This window comes from Brassica napus, unplaced genomic scaffold (assembly GCF_020379485.1).
Source record: "Brassica napus cultivar Da-Ae unplaced genomic scaffold, Da-Ae ScsIHWf_176;HRSCAF=314, whole genome shotgun sequence".
NCBI lineage: Eukaryota > Viridiplantae > Streptophyta > Magnoliopsida > Brassicales > Brassicaceae > Brassica > Brassica napus.
This window is the reverse complement of record NW_026015187.1, coordinates 1-14,619: the sequence shown is the minus strand read 5'-3', so window position 1 is coordinate 14,619 and position 14,619 is coordinate 1.

Sequence of the window (14,619 nt, the reverse complement as noted above, 5' to 3'; positions counted from 1 at the left end):
GTCCGTCAGAACACACAGGAGGTCGGTGGCTGTCCATCAGTATACATATCAGCACGCTGGCCCTTCTCGTGGACTGTTTGGGTGATTTTGGCCCACGTGGGCTGTTTGTTCAGTACATAGAGGACGTCCGTGGGTATCCGCCTGCACACACAGGACGTCCGTGTGTGTCCGTCAGCACACAAACGACGTCCGGGGCTGTCCGTGTGTCTCCGTCAGCACACACATGACGTCAGTGACTGTCTATCAGTACACATATCAGCATGTTGGTCCTTGGACTCAGAACGTTGACCCTTCCCGTGGACTGTTCGGGTGATTTTGGCCCACGTGGGCTGTCTGGTCAGTACACACAGGACGTCCGTGGGTGTCCGCCAGCACACACAGGATGTCCGTGGCTGTCCGTGTTTGTCCGTATGTGTCTGTCAACACACACATGATGTCCGTGGCAATCCATCAGTACACATATCAGCACGTTGGTCCCTTTACTCAACACGCTTGCCCTTCCCGTGGACTGTTTGGGTAATTTTGCCCCACGTGGGCTGTCTGTTCAGTACACATAGAACATCCGTGGGTGTCCGCCAGCACAAACATGACGTCTGTGGCTGTCCGTCAGCACACACAGGACGTATGTGGCTGTCCGTGTGTGTTTGTGTGTGTCTGTGGGTGTCCGCCAGCATACACAGGATGTTCGTGGCTGTCCGTGGCTGTCTGTCAGCACACACAGGACGTCCGTGTGTGTCCGTCAGCACACACATGACGTCCGTGGCTGTCCGTCAGCACACAAAGGACGTCTGTGACTGTCCGTGTGTGTCCGTCAGCACATACATGACGTCTGTGGGTGTCCGTCAGCACACACAGGATATCCGTGTGTGTCCCGTCAACACACACTGGACGTCCGTGGCTGTCCATGTGTGTCTGTGTTTGTCCGTCAACACACACAGGACGTCCGTGGCTGTCCATCAGTACACATATCAGCACATGGGTCTTGGACTCAGCACCCTGGCCCTTCTCGTGGACTGTTCGGGTGATTTTGGCCCACGTGGACTGTCTGTTCAGTACACACAACATGTCTGTGGGTGTCCCCCAGGACACACAGAACGTCCGTGGCTGTCCGTCTGTGTCTGTGTGTGTCTGTGGGTGGCCACCAGCACAAACAGGACGTTCGTGGCTGTCAATGGCTGTCCATCAGCACACACAGGACGTCTATGTGTGTCCGTCAGCACACACAGGACATGTGTGTGTGTCTGTGTGTGTGTCCGTCAGCACACACAGGAAGTCCGTGGCTGTCCTTCAGTACACATATCAGCACGCTGGTCCTTGGACTCAGCACGCTGGCCCTTCCCGTGGACTGTTTGGGTGATTTTGGCCCATGTGGGCTGTCTGTTCAGTACACACAGGACGTCCGTGGGTGTCCGTCAACCACACACAGGACATTCGTGTGTGTCCATCAGCTCACAGAGGACGTCCTAGGCTGTCCGTGTGTGTTCGTCAGCACACACAAGACGTCCGTGACTGACCATCAGTACACATATCAGCATGTTGGTCCTTGGACTCAGCACGTTGACCTTTCCCGTGGACTGTTTGGGTGATTTTGGCCCACGTGGGCTGTCTGGTCAGTACACACAGGACGTCTGTGGGTGTCCGCCAGCACACACAGGACGTCCGTGGCTGTCCGTGTGTGTTCGTCTGTGTGCGTCAGCACACACAGGACGTCGGTGGCTATCCATCAGTACACATATCAGGACGTTGGTCCTTGGACTCAGCACGCTGGCCCTTCCTGTGGACTGTTTGGGTGATTTTGGCCCACGTGGGCTGTTTATTCAGTACACAGGACGTCCGTGGGTGTCCGCCAGCACACACATGACGTCTGTGGCTTTCCGTGGCTATCTGTCAGCACACACAGGACGTCTGTGGCCGTCTGTGTGTGTCCGTGTGTGTCCGCCAGCATACACAGGATGTTCGTGGCTATCTGTGGCTAGGACGTCCGCGTGTGTCCGTCAGCACACACAGGACGTCCGCGTGTGTCTGTCAGCACACACAGGACGTCTGTGGCTGTCCATCAGTACCCATATCAGCACACTGGTCCTTGGACTCAACATGCTGGCCCTTCCCGTGGACGGTTCGGGTGATTTTGGCCCACGTGGGCTGTCGGTTCAGTACACATAGGACGTCCGTGGGTGTCCATCAGCACACACAGGACGTCCGTGGGTGTTCGTCTGTACACACATGACATCCGTGGCTGTCCGTGTGTGTCCGTGGGTGTCCGTCAGCACACACATGACGTCTGTGGCTGTCCATAAGTACCCATATCAGCACGTTGGTCATTGGACTCAGCATGCTAACCCTTCCCATGGACTGTTCGGGTGATTTTGGCCCACGTGGGCTGTCTATTCAGTACACACAGGACGTCTGTGGGTGTCTGTCAGCAGTCAGCACACACAAGACGTGTGTGGGTGTCCGTCAGCACACACAGGACGTCCGTTTGTGTCCGTCAGCACACACAGGACGTCCGGGGCTGTCCGTGTGTGTCCATGTGTGTCCGTCAGCACACATAGGATGTCCGTGGCTGTCCATCAATACACATGTAAGCACGTTGGTCCTTGGACTCAGCACGCTGACCCTTCCCGTGGACTGTTCGGGTGATTTTGGCCCACGTGGGATGTCTGGTCAGTACACACAGGATGTCTGTGGGTGTCTGCCAGCACACACATGACGTCTGTGGCTGTCCATGTGTGTCCGTCTGTGACCGTCAGCACACACAGGACGTCCGTGTCTGTCCATCAGTTCACATTTCAGCACGTTGGTTCTTGGACTCCGCACGCTGGCCCTCCCCGTGGACTGTTTGGGTGATTTTGGCCCACGTGGGCTGTCTGTTCAGTACACACAAGATGTCTGTGGGTGTCCGCCAGGACACACAGAACGTCCGCGGCTGTCCGTTTGTGTCTTTGTGTGTCTGTGGGTGTCCACCAGCACAAACAGGACGTTCGTGGCTGTCAATGGCTGTCCGTCAGCACACACAGGACGTCTATGTGTGTCCGTCAGCACACACAGGACGTGTGTGTGTGTCTGTGTGTGTCCGTCAGCACACACAGGAAGTCCGTGGCTGTCCTTCAGTACACATATCAGCACGCTGGTCCGTGGGTGATTTTGGCCCATGTGGGCTGTTTGTTCAGTACACACATGACGTCCGTGTGTGTCCGTCAGCACACACACGACGTATGTGGCTATCCATGTGTGTCCCTGTGTGTCCGTCAGCACTCACAGGACATCCGTGGCTGTCCATGTGTATCCATGTGTGTCCGTCAGAACACACAGGAGGTCGGTGGCTGTCCATCAGTATACATATCAGCACGCTGGCCCTTCTCGTGGACTGTTTGGGTGATTTTGGCCCACGTGGGCTGTTTGTTCAGTACATAGAGGACGTCCGTGGGTATCCGCCTGCACACACAGGACGTCCGTGTGTGTCCGTCAGCACACAAACGACGTCCGGGGCTGTCCGTGTGTCTCCGTCAGCACACACATGACGTCAGTGACTGTCTATCAGTACACATATCAGCATGTTGGTCCTTGGACTCAGAACGTTGACCCTTCCCGTGGACTGTTCGGGTGATTTTGGCCCACGTGGGCTGTCTGGTCAGTACACACAGGACGTCCGTGGGTGTCCCCCAGCACACACAGGATGTCCGTGGCTGTCCGTGTTTGTCCGTATGTGTCTGTCAACACACACATGATGTCCGTGGCTATCCATCAGTACACATATCAGCACGTTGGTCCCTTTACTCAACACGCTTGCCCTTCCCGTGGACTGTTTGGGTAATTTTGCCCCACGTGGGCTGTCTGTTCAGTACACATAGAACATCCGTGGGTGTCCGCCAGCACAAACATGACGTCTGTGGCTGTCCGTCAGCACACACAGGACGTATGTGGCTGTCCGTGTGTGTTTGTGTGTGTCTGTGGGTGTCCGCCAGCATACACAGGATGTTCGTGGCTGTCCGTGGCTGTCTGTCAGCACACACAGGACGTCCGTGTGTGTCCGTCAGCACACACAGGACGTCCGTGGCTGTCCGTCAGCACACAAAGGACGTCTGTGACTGTCCGTGTGTGTCCGTCAGCACATACATGACGTCTGTGGGTGTCCGTCAGCACACACAGGATATCCGTGTGTGTCCCGTCAACACACACTGGACGTCCGTGGCTGTCCATGTGTGTCTGTGTTTGTCCGTCAACACACACAGGACGTCCGTGGCTGTCCATCAGTACACATATCAGCACATTGGGTCTTGGACTCAGCACCCTGGCCCTTCTCGTGGACTGTTCGGGTGATTTTGGCCCACGTGGGCTGTCTGTTCAGTACACACAACATGTCTGTGGGTGTCCCCCAGGACACACAGAACGTCCGTGGCTGTCCGTCTGTGTCTGTGTGTGTCTGTGGGTGGCCACCAGCACAAACAGGACGTTCGTGGCTGTCAATGGCTGTCCATCAGCACACACAGGACGTCTATGTGTGTCCGTCAGCACACACAGGACATGTGTGTGTGTCTGTGTGTGTGTCCGTCAGCACACACAGGAAGTCCGTGGCTGTCCTTCAGTACACATATCAGCACGCTGGTCCTTGGACTCAGCACGCTGGCCCTTCCCGTGGACTGTTTGGGTGATTTTGGCCCATGTGGGCTGTCTGTTCAGTACACACAGGACGTCCGTGGGTGTCCGTCAACCACACACAGGACATTCGTGTGTGTCCATCAGCTCACAGAGGATGTCCTAGGCTGTCCGTGTGTGTTCGTCAGCACACACAAGACGTCCGTGACTGACCATCAGTACACATATCAGCATGTTGGTCCTTGGACTCAGCACGTTGACCTTTCCCGTGGACTGTTTGGGTGATTTTGGCCCACGTGGGCTGTCTGGTCAGTACACACAGGACGTCTGTGGGTGTCCGCCAGCACACACAGGACGTCCGTGGCTGTCCGTGTGTGTTCGTCTGTGTGCGTCAGCACACACAGGACGTCGGTGGCTATCCATCAGTACACATATCAGGACGTTGGTCCTTGGACTCAGCACGCTGGCCCTTCCTGTGGACTGTTGGGTGATTTTGGCCCACGTGGGCTGTTTATTCAGTACACAGGACGTCCGTGGGTGTCCGCCAGCACACACATGACGTCTGTGGCTTTCCGTGGCTATCTGTCAGCACACACAGGACGTCTGTGGCCGTCTGTGTGTGTCCGTGTGTGTCCGCCAGCATACACAGGATGTTCGTGGCTATCTGTGGCTAGGACGTCCGCGTGTGTCCGTCAGCACACACAGGACGTCCGCGTGTGTCTGTCAGCACACACAGGACGTCTGTGGCTGTCCATCAGTACCCATATCAGCACACTGGTCCTTGGACTCAACATGCTGGCCCTTCCCGTGGACGGTTCGGGTGATTTTGGCCCACGTGGGCTGTCGGTTCAGTACACATAGGACGTCCGTGGGTGTCCATCAGCACACACAGGACGTCCGTGGGTGTTCGTCTGTACACACATGACATCCGTGGCTGTCCGTGTGTGTCCGTGGGTGTCCGTCAGCACACACATGACGTCTGTGGCTGTCCATAAGTACCCATATCAGCACGTTGGTCATTGGACTCAGCATGCTAACCCTTCCCATGGACTGTTCGGGTGATTTTGGCCCACGTGGGCTGTCTATTCAGTACACACAGGACGTCTGTGGGTGTCTGTCAGCAGTCAGCACACACAAGACGTGTGTGGGTGTCCGTCAGCACACACAGGACGTCCGTTTGTGTCCGTCAGCACACACAGGACGTCCGGGGCTGTCCGTGTGTGTCCATGTGTGTCCGTCAGCACACATAGGATGTCCGTGGCTGTCCATCAATACACATGTAAGCACGTTGGTCCTTGGACTCAGCACGCTGACCCTTCCCGTGGACTGTTCGGGTGATTTTGGCCCACGTGGGATGTCTGGTCAGTACACACAGGATGTCTGTGGGTGTCTGCCAGCACACACATGACGTCTGTGGCTGTCCATGTGTGTCCGTCTGTGACCGTCAGCACACACAGGACGTCCGTGTCTGTCCATCAGTTCACATTTCAGCACGTTGGTTCTTGGACTCCGCACGCTGGCCCTCCCCGTGGACTGTTTGGGTGATTTTGGCCCACGTGGGCTGTCTGTTCAGTACACACAAGATGTCTGTGGGTGTCCGCCAGGACACACAGAACGTCCGCGGCTGTCCGTTTGTGTCTTTGTGTGTCTGTGGGTGTCCACCAGCACAAACAGGACGTTCGTGGCTGTCAATGGCTGTCCGTCAGCACACACAGGACGTCTATGTGTGTCCGTCAGCACACACAGGACGTGTGTGTGTGTCTGTGTGTGTCCGTCAGCACACACAGGAAGTCCGTGGCTGTCCTTCAGTACACATATCAGCACGCTGGTCCGTGGGTGATTTTGGCCCATGTGGGCTGTTTGTTCAGTACACACATGACGTCCGTGGGGGTCCGTCAGCACACACAGGATGTCCGTGGCTGTCCGTGTGTGTCTGTCTGTGTCCGTCAGCACACACAGGACGTCTGTGGCTGTCCATCAGTACACATATCAGCACGTTGGTCGTTGGACTCAGCATGCTGACCCTTCCTGTGGACTGTTTGGGTGATTTCGGCCCACGTGGGCTGTCTGTTCAGTACACACAGGACGTCCGTGGGTGTCCTTCAGCACACACAAGACATTCGTGTGTGTCCATCAGCTCACAGAGGACGTCTGGGGCTGTCCGTGTGTGTCCGTCAGCACACACAGGACGTCCGTGACTGTCCATCAGTACACATATCAGCATGTTGGTCCTTGGACTCACCACGTTGACCCTTCCCGTGGACTGTTCGGGTAATTTTGGCCCACGTGGGCTGTCTGGTCAGTACACACAGGACTTCTGTGGGTGTCCGCCAGCGCACACAAGACGTCTGAGGCTGTCCGTGTGTGTTTGTCTGTGTGCGTCAGCACACACAGGACGTCCGTGGCTATCCATCAGTACACATATCAGGACGTTGGTCCTTGGACTCAGCACGCTGGCCCTTCCTGTGGACGTTTTGGGTGATTTTGGCCCACGTGGGCTGTTTGTTCAGTACACAGGACGTCCGTGGGTGTCCGCCAGCACACACATGACGTCTGTGGCTTTCCGTGGCTGTCCGTCAGCACACACAGGACGTCTGTGGCTGTCTGTGTGTGTCCGTGTGTGTCCGCCAGCATACACAGGACGTTCGTGGCTATCCGAGGCTGTCTATCAGCACACACAGGACGTGCGTGTGTGTCCGTCAGCAGGACGTCCGTGTGTGTCTGTCAGCACACACAGGACGTCCGTGGCTGTCCATCAGTACACATATCAGCACACTGGTCCTTGGACTCAACATGCTGGCCCTTCCCGTGGACGGTTCGGGTGATTTTGGCCCACGTGGGCTGTTTTGTCAGTACACATAGGACGTCCGTGGGTGTCCATCAGCACACACAGGACGTCCGTGGGTGTTCATTTGTACACACATGACATCCGTGGCTGTCCGTGTGTGTCCGTGTGTGTCCGTGTGTGTCCGTCAGCAGAAACATGACGTATGTGGCTGTCCATCAGTACACATATCAGCACGTTGGTCATTGGACTCAGCATGTTAACCCTTCCCGTGGACTGTTCGGGTGATTTTGGCCCACGTGGGCTATCTATTCAGTAAACACAGGACGTCCGTGGGTGTCCTGATGAGGCCATCCAAGTAGAGGTTCCCATAGTTAGGCACGGTCCGACTACCCGGAGTGGAACCAGGGCTTTGCGAGAAGGTTTCACCAAAGCTGTCCAGCATATCCTTGATCAAGATGGACAGACTGACCAGGACCAGCTGCTAATTGAGAAGATGGTCCAGTTGAAGATTCAAGATCAAGCCGGCCCAAAGGAGGTTCAGGACGCGGCCGACCCGATCCAGTTCAGACTCAACCAAGCCGGACTTCTCATTTCCACATCCGAGCTTGGTCCAGACTCAGTTTCTATTTCATCCACTCCAACTCTTTCCGGTTCTGAGATCTAGCCGACCACCAAGGGGAGTAGCATGTGTTGTACTCTTTTTCCTCACCAGGTTTTGTCCCATTGGGTTTTCTTGGTAAGGTTTTAATGAGGCAACATGCAAGCATGCTATTAGCCTTGGTCAAAGCCTTCTCAAACCGACCACCAGATGTCTGGTTTATTTTAATTTATTTGGTTAAGACTTTGGGCTAATGTTTCAGCCTCATTTTCGGCCAGCTTGTTTAAGGCCTTTTACTTTTGAGTCTCTTAAGGGATAAACCCTATATAACTCTTTCAAGTTGGCGATTTTTGCCTAAGTCTTTTATGAAATAATTTTGCCTTTGCAAACCTAAAACCCTAAGTCTTTTTCTGTGAGAAACAAGAGAGAGCAGCCGAATCTTATCAAGCTTCAAACCACCAAGCTTGTGGCGATTCTTCACCTCCATTCCATCCATCGATTTGCCTTGAGAGTGATACACATCCAGCAAGCCAAATCCCATAGCTATCCACCTCCATCCACTGTTCTTGTTGAGAGAGATACACATCCAGCAACAAGGATCCATCCCCCATACTTCTATCCTTCTTTTATTTTGTTATCTTGCATCATATAGTTCTAGATTTTTCCATTCTATATAAAAATCCATAAAAAGTCATATTTGCTTCTGTTCTTCATTAACCATACTGTTTACTTTTCTGCTCAACATTTTGATTCATAAAAACTCATAAAAATAGCATTCTTTTGTTTCAGGAACCAGACCGGCCAACTCTTAACCCATCGCGACCGTCTAGCCGTCCCATAACCGGCCGTTCGTCCCGTCCAGTCCGAGTCCTCGAACCTCAGACCGTCCGTCCGTCCTGTCCAGTCCGAGTCCTCGAACCTCAGACCGTCCGTCCGTGCAGTCTGCTTTCCGGCCTGTATCATTTTGGTATCAGAGCTCAAAGCTCCTACACCTTCGGTTGTATTCTATCCTTACTACTTTGTTATTTGTTTGGTTCTTCAACTCGTCTTCTTTCCTGCATACCTTTTGATCCGTTTTTGTGCATCTTTTCTTCGAGTATTATGTTTTTGGCACCATCGATTTTCACTTTCCTTTTTGATCGGATTGCCATTTAATTGCATTTAATTTTTTTCTTGTCTTGCACTTCAAGTTTTCCATAAATTTAAAAAAAAAAAAAAAGAAAGATTGCATTTTCCTTTTAACTTTTCGATTTTAACAAAAAAAAAAAAAAAGGAAAACTCACATTCATTGCATATATTAGTTAATATCCTTAGTCTTCTTCTACAGATTATTTGCAAGTCACCCTTTTCTTTCTCTCTTGTCGCAGGACAAAACCATGGGAGACCTAAATGGTGCACCAACACAAGCCGAGATCAATGCTCAGCTGATGGCTAACCATGCTGAACTCCAAGCCGCCCTGGCTACTGTGACTGAGCAGCTGGCTCATATAGCAGGAAGGGATCGAGCTAATGCACCACGGCCAAGGAGGAGAAACCAACCCGTTCCAGAGGAACAACAGTCCCAATCCAGTGAGGACAACTCGGACACTGACCGTACCGAACCAGAAGAGCCGCGGCGTGAACGAGCCGGACGTGGGAACCGACGGGAGTATCGGGTCCAAGGCGATGCAAGCCCGGTCCGAAGGAGATTCCGAGACGATGAAGTAGCTTGGCAAGGAGGCAAGGATCTCAAATTTACTCCTCCGCCTTTGCTGGAAAGGTTGACCCGGACGCCTACATTGAATGGGAGAGGCGCATGGAGTACATCTTGAATACTACCCGCTATATACCGAGGCCAAGAAGATCGCCTTAGCCGCAGCCCAACTGACGGACAATGCCCTAACCTGGTGGGACAGGGAAGTAGCCGAGGTTGGCAGGGTCTATAGGATTGAGACTTGGGATGAGATGCGAGCTAAGCTCCGTGCAAGGTATATTCCCTCATATTATCAGCGGGACTTACTAAAACGTTTTCGCAAGTTGTCTCAGGGTACTAGGTCCGTAGAGGAGTACTTTGAGGAGTTTGAGGCTCTCAAGACAAGCTCAGGACACGCGAGACCGAAGAGGTTATGATGGCTCAGTTCTTGGAAGGCCTTCAAGACCGCATTGCTCGCAAGGTGGAGAGGCAAACTACGTCAACTTCAATGATCTCCTCCACTATGCCATCCAGGCCGAGCAGCACATTAACGGAAGAACGCCTCTAGTGCCAGGAACAAGACGCCATGGGCTTCAACCGGAGCCAAGGGGTCTGAGAAGAACAAATCCATTGAAGTGGAAAACCGGTTCAAGAAGGGCCAAACCGACCAGTCCAAATCAGGTTCATCCGAACCAGGTAAGGACAAACACAAGCTCAAAGAACTCGTGATATTACTTGTTTCAAATGTCAGGGAAAGGGGCACTACGCTAGGGACTGTCCGAACAAGCGTGTCATGATCCTTAAGGCAGACGGCGAGTATGAGTCCCAAGACGAGGCCGATGTAGAGATGGCCGACTCAGGAGACGAGATAGTGGACTATGCTGAAACTGGTGAGCTACTGGTGGTCAGACGAGCTCTCAGTGCTCTCTTTGATCCAGAAACCGTCCAACGAGAGAACATCTTCCATACTAGATGTAGCGTGGAAGGCAAGGTATGTAGTCTAATTATTGATGGTGGCTCTTGCACTAACGTGGCCAGCAGGTACCTTGTTGAGAAGTTAGGCTAGCAAAGTTGCCACACCCCAGGCCGTACAAGCTCAAGTGGCTCAATGATGAGACGGAGCTTAAAATCTCGGAGCAGTTGTTGTTACCTTTTGTATAGGTAAGTACCAGGACCAGGTGAAGTGTGATGTGGTTCCTATGCAAGCCGGCCATCTACTGTTAGGGAGGCCTTGCAGTTTGACAAGGAGACTATTCATCATGGAAGGACTAACATCTACAGCTTTACCCACAACAACAAGAAGCACAGCCTGGCTCCTCTCAGTCCACAAGAGGTGTACGAGATGCAGAGGGCCATGGATCAGTCTGGATTGTTTAGTAAAACTAACCTTTACATCTCTTCTAGTAAATTGATTAAATCATTGCATCAAGACACACAGGTGCTACTAATGGTTTTCAAGGAAGGTTGTTTTGCAGGTTTGAAGCACCAGATGTCCAGCTGAGATGCAAGGACTAATGGACCAGTACAAGGACGTGTTCCCTGAAGAGATACCAGCCGGCTTACCACCCCTCCGAGGCATCGAACATCAGATAGACTTTGTGCCAGGCGCCCCACTTCAAACCGAGCCGCATACCGAGTCAATCCGGAGGAGGCCAAGGAGCTGGAGAGACAGGTCCAAGACCTCATGGACAAGGGATACATTCGAGAGAGTCTCAGCCCATGTGCAGTACCCGTCCTATTGGTGCCTAAGAAGGATGGAACGTGGCGTATGTGTGTTGATTGCCGAGCCATCAACAACATCACCATAAAATATCGGTACCCCATTCCTAGACTGATGATATGTTAGATGAACTGAGTGTTCCACCGTGTTTTCCAAGATTGATCTTAGGAGTGGCTATCACCAAGTTCGGATGAAGGAGGGAGACGAGTGGAAGACTGCTTTCAAGACCAAGCAAGGCTTGTATGAGTGGCTGGTGATGCCATTTGGTCTTACCAACGCCCCTAGTACCTCATGAGGCTTATGAACGAGGTTCTAAGGCCTTACATTGGTAAATTTGTGGTTGTCTATTTTGATGACATATTGATCTATAGTCAGTGCTTATCCGATCACATTAGTCATGTAGAACAGGTTTTGAAGGCTCTCAGGCAGGAAGGACTCTTTGCCAATCTCAAGAAGTGTGTATTTTGCACTGACCAGTTAATATTTTTAGGCTTTGTTGTGAGTTCACAGGGTTTGAAGGTCGATGAGGAGAAGATCAAGGCCATCCAAGACTGGCCCACACCGACCACTATTGGGCAAGTCCGAAGTTTCCATGGCCTAGCCAGCTTCTATAGGCGGTTTGTCAAGGACTTCAGCACCATTGCCGCACCCATGACCTCAGTGATCAAGAAGAATGTATCCTTTGTTTGGGGCCCTGCCCAAGAGGAGTCTTTCAACAAGCTTAAATATAGTTTAACTCATGCACCCGTTCTTACACTCCCTGATTTTAATAAAACTTTTGAGATTGAGTGTGATGCATCAGGTACAGGCATTGGAGCTGTCCTCACTCAAGGGGGCGACCAGTGGCATTCTTTAGTGAAAAACTGAGTGGAGCTGCCCTCAACTACCCAACCTATGACAAAGAGCTATACGCTCTAGTAAGGTCCCTTGAAACTTGGCAGCATTACCTTTGTCTAAGGAATTTGTTATTCATACAGATCATGAGACACTTAAGCACTTGAGGGGACAGACCACACTCAAGAAGAGGCACGCCAGATGGCTCGAGTTCGTGGAGACCTTTCCCTATGTGATCAAGTACAAGAAGGGCAAGGACAATGTGGTGGCCGATGCACTGTCCCGAGACACACTCTCATTGTGACCATGGAGGCCAAGATCATGGGTTTCGAGCATATTAAAGAATCTTATGCCACTGATCTTGATTTTAATGAAGTTTTCAGGAACACTGAGAAGGGGGCTTTGGGGCATACTACCAGCATGAGGGGTTCCTGTTCAAGGGAAAGAGGCGTGCATTCCCAAAGGAGCCATGAGGGAACTGCTGGTTCGGGAGGCCCATGGTGGCGGCCTCATGGGACACTTTGGTCGGGACAAGACCTTGAGTGTCCTAACTGAACATTTCTTTTGGCCAAACATGAAGAGGGATGTGGAGAGCATATGCGCCAAGTGCACTACTTGCCTCAAAACAAGTCCAGGTCACATCCTTACGGTTTACAAATGCCATTACCGATTCCTAACCACCCTTGGGTAGACATTTCTATGGACTTGTGCTGGGTTTACCCAAGATAAACCACAAGGATTCCATTTTTAGTAGTGGTAGACAGGTTCTCCAAGATGGCCCATTTCATAGCCTGTAACACCACTAATGATGCCACTCAGACCGCCGACCTATTCTTCAAAGAAGTGGTTCGACTACATGGTGTTCCCGAACCACCATGTCTGACCGTGATACCAAGTTCCTCAGCCATTTCTGGAGGACACTATGGGGCAAGTTCGGAACCAGCTACTATTCTCGACCACTTGCCATCCCCAGACCGACGGCCAGACTGAGGTGGTAGTAAACCGTACGCTTTCTCAACTGTTGAGAGCTACGGTCGGTAAGAATTTAAGAAATTGGTTGTCTTGTTTGCCTTTTGTTGAGTTTGCTTATAACCATGCTAGGCACTTACTACTAACCTGTCACCTTTTGAGATTGTTTATGGGTTTCAGCCAGAGGACTCCTTTAGACTTCACCGAACTGCCCAGCTCCATGTACCGCAGTCGTGATGGAGCCGCCAAGGCAGAGTTTGTTAAGAATATGCACCTAAAGGTCAAGGAGAGGATAGAAGCCAAGGCGGCTAAGGTCAAGGCCAAGTATGACCAGAAGAGGAAGGAAGGATACTGTTCGACACCGGGGACTTGGTGTGGTTACACATGCGGCCCGAGAGGTTTCCAGAAGCCCGGAAGTCCAAGCTCTCCCTCGTGGGACAGGACCATTCCGCATCCTAAAGAAGATCAACGACAATGCCTATATCCTTGACCTCCCTGCTGAATTTAAAATTTCACATACTTTCAATGTCTCGGATTTGTCTCCTTCCATGCAGATAGTGATGACTTTGCAGATGATGGTGTTCTGAGGCCAGAACCTCTTCAAGAGGGAGGGAATGATGAGGCCATCCAAGTAGAGGTTCCCATAGTTAGGCGCGGTCCGACTACCCGGAGTGGAACCAGGGCCTTGCGAGAAGGTTTCACCAAAGCTGTCCAGCATATCCTTGATCAAGATGGACAGACTGACCAGGACCAGCTGCTGATTGAGAAGATGGTCCAGTTGAAGATTCAAGATCAAGCCGGCCAAAGGAGGTTCAGGACGCGGCCGACCCGATCCAGTTCAGACTCAACCAAGCCGGACTTCTCATTTCCACATCCGAGCTTGGTCCAGACTCAGTTTCATTTCATCCACTCCAACTCTTTCCGGTTCTGAGATCTAGCCGACCACCAAGGGGAGTAGCATGTGTTGTACTCTTTTTCCTCACCAGGTTTTGTCCCATTGGGTTTTCTTGGTAAGGTTTTAATGAGGCAACATGCAAGCATGCTATTAGCCTTGGTCTAAGCCTTCTCAAACCGACCACCAGATGTTCTGGTTTATTTTAATTTATTTGGTTAAGACTTTGGGCTAATGTTTCAGCCTCATTTTCGGCCAGCTTGTTTAAGGCCTTTTATCTTTGAGTCTCATAAGGGTAAACCCTATATAACTCCATGAAGTTGGCGATTTTTGCCTAAGTCTTTATGAAATAATTTGCCTTGCAAACCTAAAACCCTAAGTCTTTTTCGTGAGAAACAGAGCGAGCAGCCGAATCTTATCAAGCTTCAAACCACCAAGCTTGTGGCGATCTTCACCTCCATTCCATCCTCGATTTGCCTTGAGAGTGATACACATCCAGCAAGCCAAATCCATAGCTATCCCCCTCCATCCACGTCTTGTTGAGAGAGAT